This window comes from Hippocampus comes, unplaced genomic scaffold (assembly GCF_001891065.2).
Source record: "Hippocampus comes isolate QL1 unplaced genomic scaffold, H_comes_QL1_v1.1 scaffold249, whole genome shotgun sequence".
In the NCBI taxonomy this organism is placed as follows: domain Eukaryota; kingdom Metazoa; phylum Chordata; class Actinopteri; order Syngnathiformes; family Syngnathidae; genus Hippocampus; species Hippocampus comes.
In genome coordinates this window covers 2,053,789-2,064,655 of record NW_017805035.1, presented here as the reverse complement: position 1 = coordinate 2,064,655, position 10,867 = coordinate 2,053,789, and the positions used below count along the sequence as shown (strand labels likewise).

At 44.0% G+C, this 10,867-nt stretch overlaps 1 protein-coding gene across 1 annotated transcript in view; it reads right to left on the bottom strand.

The window, feature by feature from the left end:
* Positions 1-10,867, bottom strand: part of nr2f5 (nuclear receptor subfamily 2, group F, member 5) — a 62,544-nt gene that overhangs the window by 42,302 nt on the left and 9,375 nt on the right. The gene's annotated exons all lie outside the window — the stretch shown is intronic.

Genomic DNA, 10,867 nt, shown 5'->3' with positions numbered 1-10,867 from the left:
GGCAGACGAAAATCAACTTTTTGGTGTTTCAATATACAGCGTTGCCTTCACTTGCGGAGTTTTTCCAAGGTATGAGCTGTCACTTGACCCGTTTTAGTCTTGATACGTGCAAAAAAAATTCAGATGAGGGTGCCTTGACTTGAGAGTTTTTGAGATATGAGCTGTCACTCGACCAATTTCCACCAGAATCCACGAATAAATGACACCCAATTGCATTGAAAAAAAAAGAAAAAACAAACAAAGCACATTCAATCCCCTTTTAACCCTTTCAGGGACAGTTACTCCAGTGGACAATTTATCATGTCATCCGGTTTCAGGGTGCATGCAGCGGTGGCCTTAACCCTTATTCCTCGGCAAGAAGAAAAAGTCACCTCGCATGCGACGACGGCCCAAAATGGATCTGAGGCACATTTGGAAGACGCCGTAGGCAAACAATGCGACACGCCGAGGTCACAGCGCAGAGGCGTCGCGCTTCCTAATAAACATCAAAAGAAAAGTTCCAAATGCTGCGAGCGCTGATGCCGTGACAACACGCGCACATGGGGTGTGGGAGGGTGGGGGCAAAAAAACAACAAGGAAAAAAAAAAAACCCCACACAGAACAAAAACGGCTGTCACATGCACATAAAACACGCGCACGCACGCACAGAGAGCACCTATCCCTCGGGGGGGTGCGGGGGGGCCTCCCCCACCCCTGAAATCCGATCTGTCGGCATGCAGTGCGGAATTCTCCCAATCGCCCTGACTTTTCACCTTTGACCTTTTTGGCAGTGCAGAGGAGAAGATGAAGTGCCCGAGCTTCTCTCGGCCGCAACACAAAAAAATCTCCTGTTCAAGACACACACACACACACAAAATACCATTTGGGATGTCCTTTTTTCTGAGAAAAAGTTGCGATGTTAGCAGATTCCTTCTGCGAAAAAGTCAAAATGCAATATTTTTTTTTTTGGGGGGGGGGGAATAATACAGAATGAAAAAATGTGAACATCATGAAGTCCTACTTTTACAGAAAAAGGTTACATGAGTGAACTAGAGGAGAGAAAGTACACCAAAAAAATCCTCATCATTTTTAGTGTTAATGCAATCAAGTTCCATTTTTTATAAGAAAAAAAGGCATTTGTGGATTGTTTTTAAAGAAAAAAGTAGCAATGTTCTTATTATTTTTGGGGGGAGGGGCAGGGGGGGGTGGAGCGGTTGTAAAGTTTGTGGAATGGAAATATATCTTCAAAAAAAAGGTGGAATATTAGTCCGACGGATAAAGTTGTAATGTCAGGGAAATAAAATCTTAGAAGGTGTAAAATTAATATTTTCAAGAAAAAAAAAAACCTCACAGTGTTCAAGGAATAATCCTCAAAAATATCTCGGCCACGTTGTTAGATTCGGGGAATTGAATTCTTTTCAGAGAAGTTCCCCGCGCACGTGCGCGCACGCACGCACGTGAGCGGCCCTGCTGGTGATGTGGCGTTGCAAAAGCTTGCAAGCTTTGGATCATGTGAGGCTGTCATCGAATGCTTCAGCAACAGGGCGGGGAACAAGCAAAATTGGTGACTTTGCGGTGGACCGTTTTTGACGAGATGTGGCACATAGGACTTATTCTCAAAGAAAAACGGGTTTAGTTGCGTGCGGGTCGGGAACCCGGCGATAAACGGAGGTTTCCCGTCTGCGGTTCCACCATTCGAAGCAGCCCCGGAGGGCAACCGTAACGCCGCCGTGGGTTCCCACCCTGCCTAAAGTTTCAGTGTCCTGCTAAACGCACGTTTGAAAATGTCCGTGGTACCATTTGTGCATTGTGTGCGGCTGCTCGAGTCAGCCTTTGATTGGCCCGGGCACAATGCGCTCAGTGTTGCAGCTGTGTGAAAAGGCCCGTTATGCCGGGTCGTAGCCATGCCCGTCGGCCCGCCGCGTCCGTCCATCCGTCCGCCCGCCCGCCGCTTTTGGGCTTCCATTCATGCGCGCTGACAAACGTTAGAGTGTCCGCCGAGCATGTGTCACGGCCTCTTGATGGACTTCTTTTGTTGGGAGTTCGCTGTGAATGTCACCTCCCAGTCCTCTGTGGCCTCGTTGCACTGTCAGCCCGTAATTGCCATGGCCATAAGCTTGAAATTCTAATGTACAGACGCTAGCCAAATAATCGCGGCAGTGTGCGCGCCGCCACGGCAACAATAGTGCGCTTTATCCCGGCTTTTTTGTTTGGGGAACAAGCGGGACATAATTGACTGAGTGATCCATCAAATTCAGCTCAGGGCCTCGAGCGCACTAAATTAACGCAGATTTTCAAGTCATAAATACAAAAATAAGCAAAATATGATTTTTACTGTCAACTTGATATCCAGAACTCTGATCAGAGAGAGTTTTTCCATGTATTTTCATTTTTCCAAACTGTAATCTTTCAGGTGAACTTCATTTGACCGTGAAAGAGGAAAAGACAAACTTGGATGGTTTAGTGTTCCAATAATAGAATCTTACCTAAAATTCAAAAAAAAAAAAAATACAGTGGTACCTCTACTTTAAATGGTTCTGGAAGACATTTCTTAACTAGAAAGTTTTGTAAGTCGAGACGCGTTTTCCATCTAAATGCCCTAATCCGTTCCAAGCACCCCGAAAATTCAGATGTAAATGTTTCCTAAAGCAAAAAAAAAAAAGCATCAAAATATGTAAAAAATACATCTTTCAATTAGATTATTTCACAATAAATGAGAGTTTTGTGTAAGGTAAAACAAAAAACAAAGAATAAAGAATAAAAATGATGGCCATTTAACTTTTAACTGCATCCTCGTTTTTTTTTTTGCCCTCTTCAGTGCATGTTCTCTCTCAGAAGTTGTTTTTGCCTGATGTTTTGTCAAGAACTGATCCAAGGACGTTTGCTTTTGTCGGCTTTTAACGATCCTTCAAAAATGTCCAAAGCAAACATCAGCATCGTGAGCGATCGCCCGACAGGTAAACACTTTTTCTGGGTGATTCACATTTCCGTAAAACTATCGAAACGAATCAAGCCCCGAGGGGCGAATGACGAGCACACTGTATAGAAACACGCCTATCTATCGACACATATTAACACATTCAGTGGAGGTCCCTCTTAGCCAATGGGATGCCAGGATGATGCTCGGTAATAGCCAATAGCAGAGAAGCTAAAAGTATGTTGCGTTCAGGAAACTCGGAGCTGCGAGTCGCAGCCCACACTGTATTTTTACCCTTCGTGTTTTGAAATTTCTTTCTTAACAAGAGGCAATCTTTTCCTGTTGAGGCATTTCGTAACTGGAACATTTCGTATGAAGAGACGTTCGTCAGTAGAGGTACGACTCTATCAGTGAAATCCGATCCAAACCTAAACAATGGAAATCGACAATGGCAAATGAGCAATATAAATGTGACTGAGCAGTGCAACAATTCTAAATGTTGTCGTTAAGTCGGAGGACATTGACAGATCCATCATACTTGAACCATCACACTTTCGCAACTCGGAATTTGACCTAAAAGGTCACGCAAAATTTGAACCAAATGTTTAAGAACCGGAACCTGAAAAAAAGTTGGATGGATCAGCAGTTGAACAACTCGGAAATGCGGTCCAAAGTGCTGCAAAATGAACAAAACTATCCGTCGCAGAACCGCGGTCAAACTACCAAAAAAAGTTTCACCTCAAGCTTTCAAAGAAAATTCAAGCCATGGTTAAAAAAAAAATAAAAAAAGACATCCCAAAACCTCAGAATCGTGACCAAGTACCAAGTATCCTCGACACCACAAATTGCACCCGATTGTTTTTTTTCCAGGAAAAAATGGTTCACATGTTGAAAAATGAGAAAACCGATATGAGGTGGTTGGAAGAAGACCAACTTGCCGACGGTTTGGCAGGCAAACAATTGGGACTTTGTCCCAAAACTTACATCAAGGTCATCAAACATCAAGGAAAACATTTTGAAAATGAATGAAACAGGACAAGATAAAAACAGAATTTGAAATACCGTCATCATGATGCCCAAAGAACCGAAAAATAAGAAGCGTTGTGCCAAAAGTGGGACTCATCGACCCGCGTGACAAGTTTCCTCGGTTTTGTGTTCAAGAACACAATATTTCTCGAGGGATATACATGCAGGAGCACCGTTTTTGTATTTTTGGTGAGGGGTGGGGAAAACAGGACAAGATAAAAACAGAATTTGAAATACCGTCATCATGATGCCCAAAGAACCGAAAAATAAGAAGCGCTGTGCCAAAAATGGGACTCATCGACCTGCGTGACATGTTTCCTAGTTTTTGTGTACAAGAACACAATATTTCTCGGGGGATATACATGCAAGGGGCACCGTTTTTGTATTTTTGGTGAGGGGGGCGGGGGGGCATCATGTGGTTCCAGTTATATTGTTCGCGGGCGGTGTGCGAGGTACACAGAGCCCCCCAAAGTGGAGCCAATCCATTACGGGCAAAGCTCTCTTGATCCCTCCCGCTTCAATGCTCAAGCGTAGCTGATTAAATGAACAACATTTTCACGCCCGTGCCGGCCGGCCGGGCGTGCCGGGAGGCCTGTGAATGGATAAGGCACATCGCCCCGACGGGCGTGTGACAGACAGCACCGGACGCGAATGCAACAATTGCATCGGAAAAGTAGTTTCAAAAGCGCCTTTATTTTTGTCGTGGCTACCCAAAGATGTTTAATTTGGTGGTCGGTCATCGTGAAAGGCCTGTGGGTGCAATGGAGTCGAATATCAATGTCCGCATTCATCCCAACTCGTTTGTTTGGATAAAAAAAAAAGAAAAAAAAACATCTCCTTCCTATTTATTTTTCTTTATCGTTCAGCTTCAAAAAAAATTTAAAAAAGGAGAAAAAAAAAACTTTGAGGGATACATTATCGGATAACTACGATATTGAAAAAAACAAACAAACAAAAAATACGTTTTAGCAGTAACACTTTTCGCTTCTGTACTGAAATGTGAATTGAAGGTTATTGCATGTTAAGACCAAACAAACAAATCTATTTTGTTCAGTTTTTTTTTTGACTGTTTCCTTTTTCAGTTCGATAGGTATTGTGGAGCTCAGATATCAAAGAAAAACGATTCCAGGAAAAAAAAAAATAAAAAATGTGGAAAAAAACCCCAAAACATTTTGACAAAAACAAACAAAAAAAATCAGTATGCGCATCTGTGGGCCCCAAACTGAATATGCAGTGGTCAACTGTAGTTTTAAATGGTAATATAAAAAATCACCACTAGATGGCAGACGTGCCTTCATTGCCCTGACACTATATTATTAATTATGCAAACTAGTCTTAAGATCGTGCGACGATGTACGCTTGCTGGCTTCTTTCCTTCTGGCCACGATTTGAACGCTAACTCACTTCCACTTGACTACAATAGGGGGAACCTGGGAGCATCCTTTTTTTTTTGTTGTTGTTCTTGCTGACTTTGCACATAAACATCGCAAAGACAGCGCTGCGTCTGTCCGACTGACTGTCGCCGAGACGGAACGGGCCCGGCTAGCTGCAGGCTTGCTTGGCACTGTCTTGTCTGGCTAAATAACTCTGGAGCCATGATGAAGTGCCGTGACATTTGCCGCTGCCCAGAAGGAAACCATAACCCAGACTTTTTTTTTTTTTTTCGTCTCACGTCATCAGAAGGTCAAATTGTCCAACATTTAGTTCATGTCCAAACATTCATGTAAGACAGAAGATGACAAAAGAGAAAAAAATAAAATGACCTGAGATGTTTGAATGGTAGTCATTTTGTCACGCTGGATGTACATGTGCTAAGTCGATTTAACGATACCGATGACGATATTAACCCTTTCATGCCCCAATAACAATAACCTGTAACCTGATAACATGACAGGCTGTCCACTGTGGTAACCGCTGTTCTCGAAAGGGTTAAAATTGCCACTATATCGTTGTCACCATGTCACGATCCGATTATTTTGCCCCCATTTTTCATAGGAAGTACACATTAGAGCAGGGGTGTGAAACTCATTTTTGTCGTGGGCCACATTTTAGTTACTGTTTCCCTTGGAGGGCCGTTATGACTGAAACCAAAAAAAATAAAAAAAATCAATAATAACTTTTTTTCAACTATTAAGTTATTGTAATGAGGGGTTTGGTTACAACAAAATGCTTACATTACGTCTCTTATTTATTCCAATTGAGAATTTTAAGTTTTGGTCGAGATTTCAGCAAGCATCAGGCAAGTTGACATGCTTGATTTGCTTCCGCGGGCCACATAAAATGACGTGGCGGGCCAGATCTGGCCCCCAGACGTTGGGTTTAACACCCATGCATTTGAGGTTTCTCAGCATTTTTTTTTTTTTGTGAAGAATTTGGGGTGGTTTCAATTTTGTATTTTCTCCCCACGTGATGCATTTCAACGGGCCTCAATGATTGGTGGATTTTTGCTAGTCACGTGCCGCATCTTGCACACAAACACGTACGCTAATGAACAATATACGATGTCACATATGTCATAATGTAACAAACCCTTCGCATAACGCATTGCCCTTTCTTTTCGTTCGCCATTTCAAAAGGAGTAATCTAATTACAGGCAAATCCAGTCAATTCCTTCCCCCTGATCGGTCCAAACAAAGCATTACTTATGCATCACTTGACTGGCAATACGTGACCCCTGCTCGGACAACAAGTCAAACACCCTACCCCCCCGCCCTCCCCCCTCCGCCACTCACGCCGAACCCCGAGCCTCCTAGAGGGTGTTAAGACCTGTCACTGCCCTCCCCAGGGAATGCTGGGAAAAGAAGGCCTCCACATCTGTCCTCCGCCTCAGGCCCCGGGGAGAGTGGGAACGTGACATTCCTCCATTAGCAGACACCGCCGAGCAAGACGAGCCAGCGGACGAGCAAGAGGGGAGTCCGACCCCACCCCCCACCCAAAAAAGAAAGGCAGAAAGACAACAGACTTCACTACAAATACTATCCTTAAAAAAAAAATAATGAAGTCATGACATGAGCATTGGATTATTTCATTTAAGATAATGTATAATGTATTCAGAATTGTATTACTTTTTCCTGCAACCATTTGTTGCCGTGTGGGTTGATTTGCTTTGAACAAATCTGATCAGGTTCCAATTTTCCTGTCAATAACAGGAGTAACATTTTGCCAATTTTATTTTTTGAAGTGGGAACGATTATTCTCGGGATATTTTGGTCAGAGTTTTTCCAAGTGGGAGGGATTTGTTTGGGAGGGGATGGAGTCCACCTCCTCTCCTTCTTGTTCGTCGTCATCTTCTTTTTCCTCTTCTTATTCTTCATCTTCTTTTTCTTAATCTTCTTGTTTTTTTTTTTTTCTGAAGCTATCCATCAGCCTTGAAAAGCCCTGAAGGAGGGAAGCAGGCACCCCAGCCGGGCCTTCCATCAAAAGCGGAGGAGGAGGTGGAGTCGGAGGCTGTACGCTTTAGCGCACACCCCAACTTTGCCCCCTGATGCCCCCTACAAAGGCAGCAGGGAAAGTGATTAGAAGACTCTCCTCCCTCCTCCGCCATTTTCACATCCACTTGTAACACTTTTCTGGCCCTCGGTGAGCGAGGGCCCGATGCTCTTTCCCTCGCTTCACTCGGCAAACACGCCTTTTATTTGACACATTGGGAGCTCTTGAGTGGGGATTACCAAACTGTGGGGGTGCGCGGGGGTTGCCCTCAGGGTGGGGTGACTGCACGAAATTAAAAGTGTGTAATGGTGGCCTGGTGTAATTATTATGCATTGAGCTGTCGTTAAATAATGGGCTTTGTTTTGACCTTTTTTTAATGTGTTCAAAGGGGAGGGGTGCGCCATCCATGTCAGAATGTTGAAGGCGGTGCACATCTACCAGTAGGCAAGTGTGTGTGTGTGTGTGTGTGTGTGTGTGTGTGTGTGTGTGTGTGTGTGTGTGTGTGTGTGTGTATTTTTTTTTTTAATGCGAGGTACCACAAGGCTCTGTTTGAGGGCTTTCCCAGGTTTGTACATCAACTTACTCACTTCTGTGAACGTTTCTATTCGTCAACTGCAATCCAAATAAATATATTTGTCGAGTCAGATTTTCAACAGGGGAAAAATGGTTTGTGAGCCACTGTCATGATGATGGGTCTTGAATGCACGTGTGGAAATGAGCTACGGGGGAAATCTGCACAGTTTGGGCTGTTTTGTTTGTTTCACTAAAGCAACAAAATATATATTTTTTAAATTTGCTTTGTTTTGACTTTCTTTGTAGCAAGCGAGGGGGCTGCGCTGCCTAATGTTGTACCCAGCGTGTGTATCTATCTCCTTTATCTGTTGGACAGCTGGAGAGTTTATGTGTGTCAGCGAGAACACAAGTAGAGTCACACGTTCACACGGTGCCGGGTTGTGGCCGGGTGCGAGGTGGTGACCCCTGTCTGTAAACTGCCAGCCACCCCCCCCCCACCCCCACCAAAAGCCCTCTCAGCCCGAGCCCCCCCCCTTGAGTGGCGGCCCTGCTGTCCCTGCACGTTGAAGATCTTTATTGGCCCTGTAAAAGTCATCAGTGCTGTGCCTCCTTCTAATGGAGTTGATAATTGGTCCCAATGAGCTGTGGGGAAAGCATCTTGGCAATCGTCCTAAGTGGCGGTGTGAAGCTCATTAGTATGCTAATGCTAACGCGTACCCCATTTGCACACCAACACAAAACGTCATCAGTCGCCGTTTGCTGCAATGTTGATTTAGCTTGATGAATGAAGGGGTGTCGAGATGTCTGATTCCGCTTTTTTTTCTGTCTGATACAAGCACCAAGTACAGATACCCCAAAAATATCTCGATACAAAACATTTCAATGAACGTAGGACCATCCTTTTTTTTTTCTGACAGACATGATGATATGCCGGTGTTGCGCCAACTACTGGACACCACTTGTTGCCCACTTACTCCATGTCTGATTTTTTGGACCTGGAGTATTGTTGGCGACAGTTTTAGCAGAAGCCATCACGAGTAACACATACCTTGAAATAAAGTATCAGATACTTGGTATCGGTACTCACCCATCCTCCAAATTAATTTCAAAATAAATGAACTACATTTAAGATTTTTCTTTTTTTTTCTCCCTACAAAATGTTTTGGGTTGATTTTTTTAGGGGGAAGGAGTGCGGGGGACCACAAAAAAAACAAAAAACAAAGTTTGACCATTTTTTTCCCCCAGTTTGTGAAAAGGCTAGGATTCCATCCGACAGCGACGACAGGGTCTCTGTGATGCGGATTTTCCCGTATTGCGGGTGTGTCGGGAACGCATCAACCTCGCTGAAAAATAAAAAGAACTCCATTGGTTGAGAAGTGAATGGAGTGACTTGCGCTGTCAATCATCTGGCTACAATTGACCGCCAAAGCAATTGACAGGCACTCTGCGGTACGTTCATGACCCTCGTGTAAAAATGGGAAATTTTTGCTCTCTCTTTTTTTTTTTTTTCTCTCTCAGCTACGAAAGGTCCCAAAGGTGCTGACTGGACACGCCGCTCATTGTTGGAGGTCGACCCCCATGCTATCTTTTCTGAAAGGCAAAATACTTTTGGTGGAGGAAAAAAGTGACACCTCCTTGTTCTGGATGAGAGGAGGACAACAACTGTATAAAAGCCCCCCCGATTGTGCCCACCCTCCAACTCCCATTCCCCTTTCTCCCGTTGACCGCTTCTCAAGAATTGCTCCCTCAACCCCCGTGACCCGCCGCCGTTGGGCCTTTTCACTGGGCACACAATGACCGCCGGGAGCCGTGTTATTTGAGGCACTAAAGAAAAGCCCGCCCCCCCGAGACAAAGCCGAGAGCTCTCCAGCCCGCACCTCTGTTAATGACAGGTTTCATACACCGATCGCAGCCCTCCCCACCCCAACACCGAGTGGGAGGGGGGCCACGGGCCCACCGCTGGGCTACATGCTAACCTGCTACCACAACAAGGCCGCACGTCGATATGAGCATACATTATATTATATTATATTAGATTATATTATATTATAAATGCCTGATGTTGATTCTAATATTGGTAATGTCGAGGCAACAGATTGATCTGCAGGGGAAAAAATAAAGTTTGTCCACTTTGTGGCGGCTTTCCATCAAATAAACACTTTGGACGTGCTTAAAAATGATGTTGCTGTGAAGCGACTTCACTTTTTGACTGACGGGTGTCGATTAGAAACGCAAATAGCTGACACGTGACGGGACGAGAAGCCTGACGGCGGGTGGGGCCGAGGGGGCTCCGAATGTGGGGTCCGCATGTGGAACAAAGTATGAGAGAATATTCATCGGACTGCTTTTTAGGAATGCATGAACATACGCGAACTGTGGTAGATATTTTATGTTAAAAATACACATATTGCATTAAATACACACACACACACACGCAGACACACACACACACGTACACACACACACACACACACACGTACATACATGTGTATATATAAAACATATTGAATTACAGTGTATTCATTTTTAGGTCACAATACAAAGTACCGTGTTAAATATAGATTGTATTTGACATATTTTATTGTATAAAAAATGAAAAAAGATTTTTTTTTTTTTTTTACGTTTTCTAATTTTGTATACTTGTTTCAAGTGATGTGCTGTTTTAAAAAAAAAAAAAGCATTTTTATCCTGATGTTTTACCTCATTCTCAATTTATCATCACAAATATGGTACTCATTACACAATATAGTCGGCTGGGATCGGCTCCCCTCGTGAAGATAAGGCGCTCCACAAAATGGATGGATGGGTGATGGCGAGCCAAAAATACAGCGTCTTTGGAAAACGCCGGCGACGCCAAAAATGACGGCTGGTGAAAAACTGATTTCCAGCTGATTTAGAAACAACGTTCCGTGTCAAGTAGCATGCCGGGGATCACAAAATGTCCCCCCGCGGATAAAAGCATCATGGCCAGCCAAAGGTCTTTGTGTTCTTGCGTAATTGGCT